A 15,348-nucleotide genomic window follows, 5' to 3' on the forward strand; every position below is an offset into this window, starting at 1 on the left:
GCACAAGTCCCAGTGAAGTAATGTTCCCTTGAGTGGGGAAAGTAATTTGCATTTACTTAAGTTTTTCATCCATTTGCTTACAGTGCGATGCGCCTTAGTGTAGCCACCCAACAAACTTTTTTCACAAGTTTAATAACCAACCAGAGAGCAAGAATTTCTTTGACCGGTAACACAGCCTCCTTTCAATGTTAAAAACATCACCACAGAACTGTTGATCTCATTTGTAAGCAAAGCTGTGGTGTTTGCGGCACGATACAGAGCTAACTAACTTGTTAAAAAAGTTTGTTGGGTAGCTACACTAAGTGCGTCGAGCTATAAAGATTGGCATAAAAAAACTTGCACCACTTTCTCAACAAATCAGAGATAAAACCAAAACCAGTCATGACTTGCTCATGTAAGTTTTTCAGAGTTTTGTACTGGCTAAGTGTAATATTGCTTTGAGTTATGAATGGTCCAATGGCTTGTAAGAGGCCGATTATTTTGGGAGAGGCTTGCAAAACACAATAAGCCACAGTTACAGCTGTATGAATCAGTTGTTTACAAATTTATTGTCATTTGACAAATTTCATTTCACAAATTTATTCTCTTTTTTTTGGTTAATTTCTTTAGCCTTTCTCTTTCCACTCTTTCCTTTAACTCTTCCCTTCTTCTCAATTCTTCTTCCTCTTAATGTCTTTTTTCTTCTGGGCTTCTGAAATGCATTAATTTTTTAAGACCAAAAATTCCTTAAGTGTCTCCTTTTTTAATGATGAAACCAAATCAGGAAAAACTGCATTGGCGAAAGCAAGCTACTTTTTTCCTCCTCATCTACTTCTGGCCATACAACACCTCTCGGTTTTGACCGACGAACAACTGTGCTTCTTCAAACATAGAAAAACGAATATATTTAGCTAGCAGCTGAAGCCAATTGCCTTGAAAATAACATTTATTAAAAGCAAAACAAAGCAAAACCCGACAATTAAATGCACTACCTTTGTTTTGGCATTCCGCAAGAAATCAAACAAGTCGTAACCATTGAGCCGGAAAATTGCAACACGAGCGGCAAAATTCCCGCGCTTTTTGAGGACGCGACCGGCCGACTCAGCATCAAACAAAGAGTGGGAAATTTGTGGTCAAGAAAATGTCTGACAAAAGAGAACACTTGATCGAAATATTCGCAATTAACAGCTCGAGAATCTGCCGATCAACTTAATTTACGGTGAAGTTCGACACATTTAAATATGACAGTATATAGTGAACAATCTACCCCTTGAAGTTGTCCTGTCAAGAGGTTAATACCGTAAATAGAGTACCATGACCTTTGAATTAACCGTTTAATAGTCATAGGTCCGTTGTTAAATAATCATCATAATATTTCATCAATGAAACAAATAAACTACACAAAAAAAATAAAAACTAACCTGAGGCAACTGTCAAAGTTCTCCGCTAGGTTGGTGGAAAGCGCCAACAATCAGTACCGCCGTATCTAGTGTGTTATACAAAACCGTAACGCGGTAAAACCTCGAAATCGTCTTGCAGATACTGAAAAAAATTCCACTCTCATACAATCGAGATTGGTGCAAACTGAAACCAGGTATGTAATCTTCTTTTGAGTGTAAGGGCTTAATGGACAACAATCCTCGATGAGCCAATCTAGGAGAATGAGAAACGAGTGTCGTTCTGACGGATCCTTTCTGTCACCTTCCAATAAATCCACTTCTGAGTCATGTCACTGGTGAATAAGGTCCAATATAAACATTTCCACTCGACAAACGCATTCTGTTGAAAAAAATAAGACTTTTCAATGTAAAATTGGACTGAGGCAACCCTATCATTTTTGAGCGATCGCAAACAACACGTAGACAAAGACTGTCAGGCGCGAAATCAAGCTTCTGGTAAAACGACGAGAAGAAACTGCTAACTATCAAAGTTTCCAATAAAATAAGAAAAACAGAACTTACCAGTATATCGACCTGTTTCCAACGATGACCTTTATAGCATATTCGCCACACATACCGTCGCAATTTATCAGAAATGGAAAAAAAAAGCGGGCACGTAACCACAGATCGAAGAACTTTGCTCGCACGTGATGGAACGCAAAACGCAACTACGACCAGCGGACTCATCTCAAAATCTACCGCTGCAAAGTTATAACGCGGGCTTCAAGTGGATCTGGCAGCCCAAGAATGAAACGCTCGTGCACCCCGTGTTCGAGATTCTTTTGAACTTTCTACAGTCCCACGACCTGCTGGCTACCAATGTCCAGGGGACTAAAGCTCATTCCCATCCCCAGTCAAAACAGCAAAAACAAGAGGCATCGCTAATTCTAAAAATAAGATTTATTTAAAATTGTGTAGCGCTGTTTACTATCTACAGATGTACGATTATTCACATAAAATACGAGGGTAATTTTAACTGTGTTTTCCCACTCTAACAAACAAATTATAACCATACATAGTTTAGCAAGAAAGTTCTTTCATTTGACCCTTTAAGGGAATATTATTTAAAAATATCTATTCGACAGGCGCACAATCACCCACCCAACAAGAACATTCAGCCTATCTTACTAAGAAAACTGTGTATCATTTTGTTCAGTTAATGCCACTCGCAATGCATTGCTCTTAAAAATAAGACTCTGATAAATGATCTGGATGGTGGTCACAAAAGCTACATGAAAATAAAACCAGCTTAGCTGTTATAGCAAAAATTCTAATTTGAATTACAGTAAAGCTAATCAAAATAAATTATTTGATGATACAGAATAATAAAATGTATCTACTCTTTGTTGTAAAGGCCACTTGATTCAATTTTTGTTCCAAACAGCGACTCGGATACTAAAACACTAATTTGCAAGTGTATTTCAGTATCATACTACACAAGGTGGGTTTTGAACATATGTTGAGTCAGCATTGACTATTTTATGTCTCCGATGGCCTTGTGTACACTTTCCTTACAAAACTACTTGGAAAATTCCTGTATGGAAGCTTTAGTCATTAGCAAAAGTAGGCCTGTTTAAAACAAATGCAATCTTAGATAATGCGATTTGAAGCAATACTTTGGATTCCCAACACTTGGTTGCCATAATCATGCTCTATAAAACTGCATAAATTAAGCATGTTTACAGGAAATGTGTAACATGGAATTAAACTTACAATATTTAAAACCAGTGGCTTAGTCCTGTAATGCTTGAGCACTCCTTCTTTGCCTAGAAATTCTTAGAGGACTCTCTGGAGATAAAGTGTCCAAATTTTCATCATTTTTGTCTCCACTGTCATACTCTAAGGGAGACTGAGTTCGAGATGACTGGGGACGAGGTGGAATTGTTGGCATTGGAGAGGATGACCTCTCATGGGTTCTTTCTGTCATCAGCACACACTGTCCATGCTGGTGAAGAGGGTGTTCCTCGAACTCTGCTGTTTTGGGGGTGTGAAGAAGGCTGGTCGTTAATTTTCTCATGCAACTTCTGCAACATTGACGACAGTCGTGGACTGCACCATGGTGGAGATCGCACTATCCAGGTGCCTGCCAGGTGTTCTCCATCTTCTTATCGCTCATGAAGTTTGGGTCTAGCTGTTGAAGTGCTTGCTTTTCAATTCTTGAGGCGACTTTCATGCTTTTGATGAAGACCTGCAAAGAAAGATTTTGGTATGATTGAGTTGAAATAATACAATAGCCAATAATATTAAAAGCTTTTGTTAGAATAAAGTCAACTCTCTCTTAATGGGCACTTCTACAAGACGTACACCTGGTACAAGTACTTGACGACCATACTGCAGCCCCTTACTGACAAATCAGGACGCAAACTACAATCTACGGAGAACTTTATTGACGCTATTAAGACAGTACAGATACCTGACAACTACAAACTTGTGTCTTTTGATGTGAAATCACTGTTCACCAGTATTCCACTTCAATTGGCGTTACAGTGTACCGAGACCGCTATACAACAATCTACTGTTTAACTACCGTTACCGACAGAAGACATCATGGGACTTACTGAATCTTTGCCTTACATCGACTTACTTTCAGTACAACGGTTAACACTACAAACAGTTGCATGGAACAGCCATAGGGTCGCAATGTCTGTGCGAATAATTGTTCTACAGTTGAACCCCGCTAATTCGAACAGTAGGTATTGTAGAATACTGTCAGAGCGTAAAGCAGGCATTTTTGGAGTGAATGCAAAATTAGGGGGAGGAGCTTATGTCTTTTAGTACCAGGAGTCTTCTTTTCTAATATTATTTTAGTTCCAGTTTGTTGGTTTTGATAAAAAAGGGTTCAGCTTTATTATCTCAGAATTACTGGTGTCACACTACCTCGAATCTCTATAAGCTGGATACCTCTCTAAGACGGACGGTTGTCTGTGTGCTACTTCTTGAGTACTTATGATTACGAAAGGATGAAGATATGCAATGCAGTCAACTCTGTGAGATGGACGCCATAGATCCTTTTCATAAATGGCTCCCAATTATAGATTCATTTCTGAGTATTAAAATTAGCCGGAGTAACCTTGTTTGGGAGTTAATAATTCAAAAGAATTTTCACTCTCAAACGAGTCTAGTGAGGCTAATTAAAATGTATACAAAAAAATTTTAAATTGGCAGCCATTTATGAAAAGGGTCTATTGAGACCGGCCCTAGCAGTGAGAGAGGTGCCCACCTTATGGCAAGTCACGGTGATGCGATGCCAGTAATTCTGGCATAATAAAGTTGAAACTATGCAAGACGAATATGTGTATGTCTGTTTCAAGTCTGTTTATAGTCGATGATTAATAAAAGCTTTGCTTCCCTAAATCATAATTTGCTATCATATTTATCACTTACATTTTAATGATTTCAAAGTGGCTGTTGTCTGTCTTATGGAGAGGTAAGTTGCAGTAAAATGACTGAAAAACACCCTGAACCAACACCAGATGTCTGTCAAAAAAGGTATCTGATAAGACAGAGTTGACTGTATACTCAATTGATGAGATACCAGCTTATCCTGCATTTACCCGCTCGGGAAAACTACGGTGAATGCGTATCAAAACGGGGTGTTCAATAGAAGTTTTCTAATGCGGGAAAATTGCTAGTGAACGTGTAGTTTTCCTGGTGTTAACCGTCAGCATTTAGACTTCGAAAACCTCCTGCAAACACTACATTAATCCTCTCGGGAAAACGAAAGAAAACGCAATGGAAAACAAGGTGTCCACCGGCGTTTTTCAAGAGCATGAAAACAGTTAATTAGCTTCATGTTTTCCTGGCGTTCACACAAAGAAAACGCCGAATTAACAGAACGTTTTCCGATATCAGAAAACGGGCAGTTAATACAGGATTTACCTGGTATTCACCGTTTGGTAAAATTAACGGTGAACGAGGGCGTTCTTGCCATGATGGGATATTCGTTTGCATCACGAAAACGGCCACCACTTGTTCACCAATGTTTGGGCATTTGTTTGATACAATTATTGCAGCATCGATGGGAGGTGGGTGGCCACATGCTGGATCAAGCGGTCCGGATTTGAGTCCTGGCCGGAGACATTGTGCTGTGTTCTTGGGCAAGCCACTTTACTTTCACAGTGCCTCTCTCCACCCGGATGTATAAATGGGTACCGGCAAACTTAATGCTGGGGGGTAACCCTGCGATGGCCTGGCATCCATCCAGACGGGAGTAGAAATACCCTTAGTCGCTTCTTGCTACAGAAACCGGGATAAGCTCCGGCCTAAAGCCATTAGCTTCGTATTCAGTGTTGCGAGACAGATTTTACTGAGAGCTCTGGGAGGACTTCAACAAGGAGCACCGACTTCTCAATTTTTGTCACAACACTCTTTAATCACTGTGGTTTGGCTGGCTTCAGATCACTAAGTGGAGCTTACAAATAAAAACACGCTATATATATAATAAAGCACGTTCCTGGTCTGCAATGTTCTGTGATTGGTTAAGGTGAACCATGGGTCTTCTTGTGATTTGTTAACCTCAGCTGTTTTGGAGTTCTAGCCGAACTTAACAACGGCGGTGTTCTTTAATCTGCCTGAACCATGTTCCTGGTTTAGCTAAGAAAAACCTATATGACTTCCAAACTGGACGTTCACTTAAAAGGTTGGCAAAGGTGAACTTGAATTTCGGTTTCCTATTAAAAACTTATCTTGATCCATAAAAGGAGGAATTCTTAAAAATGCTGCAAAACGTTGCGTACGATACAAAAACAAACCATGCCATTGTGGATTATCTCCTTATGGAGAAAAAAATATCCTTAAGAAGCTAAAATATTAAATTCCCGCTATGAAATGTCTCCGTCTTGTAAATATATATATTTTTTTATAATGAAATGACTTAAAAAGAGAAATGTTTGATGGTTCTTTGTACACTAAATACGTGACAATTTTATTAGTTTTACCACTTCTCGCGGGGTGCGTGACACAAAGCACGTAATTGATAGCTTGCTTTACACAGCTAGTTACAAAAATAAGGTTATTTACTGAGAGAAATGTGTGCATGGTGAGTAGTTGTAGCATAGGGATTAAATTACATCGGCCTTTTTTTCTGTCTGAAATTATTGCATGAAAGATTTTCTTTTTCTTTTCTTTTTTTTTTTTTTTTTTCCAGAACTACGGCGCTGAAACATAATACCACAAAATAACGTAAAAAGATAACTGGAAATGTAAAGCAACAATTTGTAGCAAAACGTGTGAAATGCATTGAAAAATTCACGATTGTAGCGGAAAGTGAACTCGTTTTACACTTTGCCTACCAATTTTTTATTAAGCAACGCCGTTTTAACAGTTTAATCAGTTCTTTGGCTGCCATAACGCTAAATAGGCCTAAATTTGCTAAAAAAAGCTATTTTATTTTTTTATCAAAAAGATAGATTTCCAGAAGATTAGGTACAAAATTGTGCGATACAATCTCGTTCCCAGAGCCTTCGTTTGTCAAAAGCAAATTCGTGTAGACTTAAAATCACATCTTACAATAGAAACGAGCCTAAACAATGCATAAACACATAGCAAATTACAGAGGTGTCAAACTCTACGAAGCGACATGTAGATAACAGCGGAAACCATGCAGACCTATGACGAATAAAAATTTCCCATAGCACGGTCTAACGGCTCAACTCTACTTAAAATTCCTCGTTGTTACACAACATGAAGTGCCCTTCATAAACACGAGTGAAGCGACAAAAAAGGTCGAGAGACCGAACAGAGAACGACAACTGTACAAATGTCACGAACCGTAGAAGTCGTGTAGGCTAATTACCCTCAGTTTACATTGCCATTGAAAGCCATAGAATCAGTATATCTAAACTATGACCAGAAATCCACTAAGCAACAGAAAACAAAGATATAATGACTGTCAATAACATTTTTTTTTTTTAATTCTGAGCATCTTGAACACGTTCGGAAGAACATCCTAAATGTGAAAAAATCGGACTTCGTTGAGGAATAAGGCCACAGTGTCTGTAAGCACAAGAATATTGCAATTAGATCTTGCAAGTGAAATGTTCTCTGCCAAATATTGCTTAAGTGGACCTATTAACTGAATTAAGTCAACTGGTGAGGTTCCTTAGAAAACAAGTTCCAATTTAGCGACCATAGTTTTACGCGCCTTGCAGCCTCCCGTGGACAGCAATCTTGAATTGTTTTTTTTTTTTTTTTTTAACTTCCCACATTGATTTTTTTTTGTTGTTGTTGTTCATTTTTTTGACAATGTGGAGATAATTGTAAATAAAATCCGTTTCTGGGAAGAAAAGTAGAGGTCACCGAACGTCCAAGATCTTTAAATGCGGGCAAAGCTAAAGCAATGGCCATCTGCCTAATCATTGTTAATTTTATTACTTAGCGCGCGCTGTCATGCATGACGTGGCGTGTGAATTTGCGTGCGCAGTGAGGATGCGCAGAAACAATTAGCGCTTACTTTGCTAAAAAAGCTATTTTTTTTTTTTTTTTTTTTTTTTATCAAAATGATAGATTCCAGAAGATTAGGTAAAAATTTTGCAAAACAATCTCGTTCCGAGAGCCTTCGTCTGTCAAAAACAAACTCGTGTAGACTTAAAAGCATATATTGCAATAGAAATGAACTCTTATGAAACAATGCACAAACACATTGCAAATTACAGAGGTGTCAAACTCTACGAAGCGACATGCAGATAACAGCGGAAACCATGCAGACCTATGACGAATAAAAATTTCCCATGGCACGGTCTAACGGCTCATCTCTGCTTAAAATTCCTCGTTGTTACACAACATGGAGTGCCCTTCATAAACACGAGTGAAGCGACAAAAAAAGGTCGATTGACCGAACAGAGAACGACAAGTGTACAAATGTCACGAGCCGTAGAAGTCGTGTAAGCTTGTCAACCCCATTTTATATCGTCATTGAAAGCCATGGAATCAGCATATCTAAGCTATGATCAGAAATCCACTAAGCAACAGAGAACAAAGAAATGATGACTGTCAATAACATATTTTTTTGTTAATTTTGAACAGCTTGAACACGCTCGGAAGAACATCCTAAATGTGAAAAAATCGGACTTCGTTAAGGAATAAGGACACAGTGTCTGTAAGCCCAAAACTATTGCAATTAGATCTTAGAAGTGAAATGTCCTCTGCCAAATACTGTTTAAGTGGACATATTAATTGAATTTAATCAACTGGTGAGGTTCCTTAAAAAACAAGTTCCCATTTAGCGACCATAGTTTCACACGCCTTGCAGCCTCAAGATGGCAGGAATCGATGTCCCGTGGACAGAAATCTTGAATTTTCTTTTAACTTCCCACATTGATTTTTCGTTCATTTTTTGACAATGTGGAGATAATTGCAAATAAAATCTGTTTCTAGGAAGAAAAGTAGGGGTCACCGAAGTTACAAGATCTTTAAATCCAGGCAAAGCTATAGCAATGGCCATCTGCCTTATCATTGTTAATTCTATTACTGAGCGCTCGTGTCGGTCACACGTTTTGAAATTGGGTCACACTTGGAAAAAAAAAATGGTCACACTTGGACTTTGTTGTTTGAGCATCCTGCTCATGATATTTTGAAACTGCTATTCACTAGGAACTTGGCATAATACTCAAGAAAAATTCCCTGCTCAAAATGGCATGATTGATTTATATTAGGTCGGAGTAGTCAGGGTTTATTGAAAACAATTGCACATTAAAAACTAATAACATAATAATTACAATAATAAGTTATTAATTTTAGAGAAGGCCTCCAATCGCCTAGAGGTGATTTTCCGGAGGGTCCTGTAAAAAAAAAAAATAAAAGTCTAAAATATTAATTTGATGTCTAAAATACAGAAATAATATAAGTTAAAATCGTGAGACTGAAACTAAAGTTTGAAGCTATAACTAGGATTAAAAATGCTACTACTAACTGAGGTAAAAAGTGGTTAAGTAAAAACTGTTTCAAAATGACTAAAACTAAGTTTTAGTCATTTTTACGAGAAGAACAATTGAATATGTCTGTGACTGCTCCTTGAGGCGATTTACAGTCGGCTCCCGATATCTCGAACCTTCAAGGAAAATTAAAAAAGCTTCGAGTTTTTGAGAGTTCAAGTCATCAGGACTTGGGAACAAAGGAACGAAAATAAGAAAAAAAAAAATCGGAGTTTGCTATATTTCTACTTTCGTGTTTCTGTTCATACAGTGTTTATTTTAATCAAATTTGACTATAGACGTAAAGTGAAACAGAACAAAGCAAAGCAAAGCAACAGGAAATCGGTCCATTTACTGCGAACTTTGCGGGTTTCAAAAGGAATAACGTCGGGCTACTGCTACAGAGTTCATGGACTTCATGCGACTAGTAGTTTCAATGTTTTGCCGGGACTACAGTACTGAATGTTTTGAACTGTCACATGTTGACCAACGTGGCTCAAGTTATTGATGGTCAAATGATATAGCTATATATACCTTGATTTTTTTTTCTTTTTCTTTTTTTTTTTTTTTTGGCACCGTCTTATTTTTACTTACAATAGCATTTGCCGTTGCTGCACAGCCGCACTTTTCATTTTCCCATCGTGTTTCATTCACAATTCAAGTCACAGGTACTGTACGTATATGCATGACTCACATTTTGTAAAATTTGAATAGGATATCTTTCGTACAAGTTACTGGTGAGCTTTCAGCATATCAAAAAACAGTTAATACTACTTTTAGATTTCTGCAGGATTTTAAAAAAAATGACATGAGACGCGTAAAGGTATTCAGAAAGTGAAATCTCTTTCGCTGCCCCTTCCCCGCTAAAGAACCAAAACAATTCGACAACCTGTTTTTTTTAATTGGTGACAACGAAAAATGAGCACCTTAGGTGGCTCGACACAGTTTCCAGCATTTTCCAAGAATTATATTTTATTTTAACCATTCTTTATCACTTGTTGCCATAATCATGGTATCTAAATATTGCCCAATCATTGGTGAACGCGTTGTTATCATTTTCGTGACACAATAGGTTACCATAGAGAAATATTTAACACTTTACACTTACACTTACACTTAATGACTGGTCCCGAGGGGAAGAGTGAATTTTGTTTCCCGAGAATCTCAATGTTTCCCAAGACGAAGTTGAGGAAAACATTGAGATTCGAGGGAAACAAAATTCACTCTTCCCCCATGGACCAGTCATTAAGTGATTTGTTATATAGCAAAACAAAACGAAAGCAAATTTCGAAAAACGCGCTGAGATTCAAACAATATCAGGCCACCTTCAACTGCACCCTCTGATGACGCGCAACAGCAGTCAGAATTTCGCTGGTAACAGTGAACTGTTTCCCGATCGACGTCATAGTTTCCGCAATGTTTCATTGTTTTCACTGCGGGCAGTTTCATTGTTAGATGTCATGTGACCATGAATTACCCAATGAGTGGGCGCGCTGTAGCGGAAAAAACGCCAGCTATATAACAAGACCTGCATAATTTTTAACACCCTTAATTCTAGCATTAAATGCTTCAAGTAGTAATTCAAAAACGAGCTGGTTGACCCCCATTTTTATTAGGGGATTTTGATTAGCAAAATAAGACGCTAATTTTGGCAAAGTTTAAAAAAATTGTACTCAGGGTTCAGAGCCGCCTTAAATTTTCGAAAAGTTGCGTTTTACTCGACTGTTAATTAAGAATCTCGCGTTTATAATCATCAGTTGTGTCTTTGGTTTGAGAACTTGCTCCAGCTGAATATGCAAAGAGCGTTTAACTCCTAAAAGAAACAGAAAAAAGCATAGCCTCGAGTTTCACTTTCGTTCCAAAACACCCTTGTTTTGGCCATTTCAGGTTGCTGATTTGATTATTGCATTGCATTAGTGGTTTGTTGAAGCTCTCTAGTAACACACCTATTCCTTCTTTCCAATAAGAGGTGAAATTTCAAAAAAAAAGTTGACTCAGATTTGTCACGTTATTCTCAGAAGTTGTTCTAGTGTCACAGCAGCTTTTCTGCCTTTTGTCTTTTCTTATTTATATTATTTGGAATAAGCGAAACAGTCTTACAATTTCTTCTGTCCGCCAGCAGTGTTAAAGGGAGTAATTTTAATCCAGTGAGAGATCAGATGAAATAGGCGAAAAATACTATCTACAGAGGGGGAACCTCGTATTAATTTAATAAGCCAATTAAGTTTCGTTTTTGGTTATTAGGTAATAAATGAGATCAAAGGGATTCTGCCAGACGAGATTACGTCACACCCGAGTCTCTATAACTTTCCCAAGTTCTGTTTTGACGGATTGCAATTTACAACGAGAGGGTTTCTGGATAGGGGTGATAGAATCCAGGCCCAAGTTGTTCAAAGGTTGGATAACACTATCCAGTGGATAGGTGTTAACAAAACAAACCACCCTATCAACTGAATGGTAATTTATCCGGTAGATAGCGTTATTCACCTTTCGCACAATCCGGGCCAGGTTACTAAGTTAATATCACGGGTGACAATTTACGCATTAATTTTGGCGCCAAATTCCAGCGCCCTTGATTTATCATTTCGTATGTAAAATTATAAAATTGCCATGACAACGTTTGGCGCGAAATTTCTGCAGACAACAGACAACTCAAAGACCCATGATCGTAAGTGCAATTTGTCAAACATGATAATTATTAAAAGGTAATCAAATAGTATATTTCATAAGTACTTTAAGGCCTGGGTCCAAGACTTTTACTTGTAGATATAATTTAACAGTTATATTTCTAAAGACACCGTCCCTCTTTTCGCATAAAGATTTTATGGAGTCAAAGGTAGTTTTTTCAAGAAAATGCTTGATCGTCTATATCTTCTAACCTTGGAATCAAGGAAATTTAAAAATTATCATTTAAAACGTAGCAAGATAGATCATTTAAATTTGCATCGAAAACGCACATTTATTGAACACTACAATTCAAATTTGCCACCAATTAGCCGATTTATTGAATTTTAACAAAATGATCACGGGACACGTGAGAACGCCAAGTTTAATAATCAGGGAAAATTCCAGCTTGATGAACCAAATATAACGAGAGATATGGTTGCCTAATCATAAATCTACTTTATATTCCTGATCAGGCCTTGAACTGCTTGAGTCTTAAAATTAAACAAAAATGTTACTTTAACTGTATCGAAATGCGAATAATTCCCCCCCTTTTTTTTTTAATTATATAGAATTTTTCGTTTGATTACCCATATAAAATTTCGGAGATTTTTCAACAATCGGCCAAAATTCTAACCCATTTCTGAGGTATCAGCTAAGACCAGTTGACATGGAAAGACTCAGAGCTTAGCTACATGTTAAAGAAACGCGCTCTTTCTCAGCTGAAAGTTAGAATAAGGGAGCAAGGATAGGTTTGTAACAGATAGAAAGGTTCATTTTGGGCCACTTGTCATCGTTTCTTTTCTTTCTAATTCGCGAAACTTCATGGCTGTCTTCCTCTTCCTTGTGATAATGGCTTTGACGATGATAAAGTTCTGTTTACATTCGTTAGCTTGCTCTAACTGCCAAGAGATAAACTGAATTCAACACAGAGGTTTAGATAAGAAACAAGTGGTGTACGTCCGTTCCCAATTTTTCTTCTCCTAGCCAATGATTTTTTGTTTTGATTTGTTTATTTGCAATAACATAAGGGAAACAATGCTTACTTACAACACTAGCTCTATTTACATTATATTGCTCTAATTATTTACACTATTAATATTAAATACAGTTACAAGACTTACACTACTAACAAATGAAGTGACGACAAGGGGCAATGAAAAGAAGAAGAAAAATAGATAGTTATCATTACAGCTTGAGGTTGTACCATAAAAACATAAAATAAAAATAAAAATAAAAATAAAAATAAAAATAAAAATAAAAAAAACAGACCAAAGGCATGTGGTACATTAAAGGTAAAATGAGTTATGCATCTGACAGGAGATTAGAAATAGACTAATGGGTAGGAGATAGATACCGATAGGTATAGAAAATATAATCTAAAATAATAATTAAATCCTCATATATCCTGCACGAGGTTTCCATTTCTTTGTGTCTCCACTTTTTTTTTCTATTTCATATTGTGATTTTAGTGTGCATATGAAATGCGTAAGATTTGGATGATTATCTTTTGTTTTAGCGAGCCATATGTGATATCGTGCTAAGAGAAAGCAGTAATTGATAAGAAGCGCAAATTGAGAGATAACTGGCCTCAGACCCAAAGCAGTAATATTTGTCAAAGCATAATCTCTAGGAAGTAAATTTAAGTTTTTCAGCCATTCAGTAAGTTTATTCCAAAAGTGAGATGCTTGGCGGCATGACCAAAAAAGATGAATTATTGACTCAGAGTAGGTGTGAGAAAAACTGCACTTTTCATCGCCTTGTAGACCTATTCTAAATAAGAAGTTATTGGTTGGTACACGTCTATGTAAGAATTTGAACTGAAACTCTATGAAGCCTTCTTTTCATTCTAACGGATCGATACACAATTTTATGACTTTCGTCAAGGAGGCTAATCCATTTAAACACATGAAAAACAATCAGGCTTGAACGGGATTCCGTTCAAGCATATTTTTTCCTGCTTCTTTTTCACAGCTGCTTGAGTTCTGAATAAAACTGCGATGACTACGGAGGCTAATCCATTTAAACACATGGAAAAACAACAAGAAACAAACAAAACAACAACAACAACAAAAACAAAAAAACAAAAACAAAAAAACAAAAACAAAAAAACAAAAACAAAAAAACAGGCTTGAATTCGAACGGGATCCCGTTGAAGCATATTTTTTCCGGCTTTATTTTCACAGCCGTTTGAGTTGTGAATAAAACTGCGATGATTATGCATGTCTTTACATTTTTCTACGCAGTTCAAATATACCCTATTTCGTATATCACTGGAACTACTCCTAACCATTTCGGTCTTCAATGTCTCTCCAGATCACAAGCCGTGAGAGAATTCTCGAGATGTTTTGTGGCCTTCTCATATTCACTCACCCATATCTCCATTGTTCCAAAAACTTGGTAAAATAAATCTCGTCTTTTTTGTTCTAAAATGTGTTTCTGGATGACAGGTTATTTTCCAAGATACTCTCCAGTCTTCCCGGTGGAAACATTTCCAGCACACTTGCATTAAGACTAGTCATAGGTTAACCAAATGACAAAACAAAACGGAAGAGAACTCAGTTTGAGAGTCCTTCCTCAAAACAATACACACAGCAAACAAACAAACAAACAAACAAAAGACTGAGCTCAAAATTTTCGACATGCCCAGATATGAATGAAAAAGGTTTCTGCTCAGAAAAAAAAAAAAAAAAAACTGTTTTCTTGTGACTTGCTTGTTTTCAAAAAAGCAGTTCACAGCAATCGATTTATCACTCTCCATATTGCTGTTCCGCAGTGCAAAATGTGCACCCCTCTAGTTCTGCTCGAATTAGAATTCTTCTTTTCATCTCGGACCGGCCATTTACTGAAAAACATATTTCACTCCAACCAAGCATTGCCTTATTTCGCGTGGTCTGTTATTAGCCAACTGGTCTGCCTTCAGCCAGTTGGGAATTTTAACTATGCTATTTCTGTTTCTTTGTATTACTTGTTTCAGGGTTTTTAAACGTTTTTCCTGGAGTAAAAGCTCCGTTGAGAATTGGTACTTTTTTTTTTATTTTTACAATTAAATTTTCCCACTGTAGCGTTGTAATCTTGTTAATTGTCACCCCTCATGTCTGTGAGATTTCAGTGGTACGCATCCGTCATGTTGTTCAAACGATATCTGGGGAAGCGACCAAGCGAAAAGAAGAAAAGCGGTCTGTTTTACCTCTCTGTCATCGACAAGCCGGTTTCAAGCGTTTGGTACAAGAAAACCCTAATGGGAAAGAACACCATAAACACAATCATGAAAAACATGAAAAAGAACTCGCCGCTGAAGGAGCTGTGTCCCAAGAAGAGTTTAACCAACCATAGTGCACGAAAAACCGTGGTAT

General features: G+C 37.3%; 1 long non-coding RNA gene across 1 annotated transcript; it reads right to left on the reverse strand.

The window, feature by feature from the left end:
• Window positions 1–423: 423 nt before the first annotated feature.
• Window positions 424–2,338, reverse strand: LOC145502499 (uncharacterized). Its single transcript, XR_014051345.1, has 3 exons — window positions 1,941–2,338; window positions 1,401–1,758; window positions 424–691 (listed from the first exon to the last, which is right to left on the reverse strand). It is a non-coding gene; the product is annotated as an uncharacterized LOC145502499 (long non-coding RNA).
• Between the last annotated feature and the right edge of the window lie 13,010 nt (window positions 2,339–15,348).

The sequence above is a fragment of the Orbicella franksi genome, chromosome 11 (assembly GCF_964199315.1).
Source record: "Orbicella franksi chromosome 11, jaOrbFran1.1, whole genome shotgun sequence".
NCBI lineage: Eukaryota > Metazoa > Cnidaria > Anthozoa > Scleractinia > Merulinidae > Orbicella > Orbicella franksi.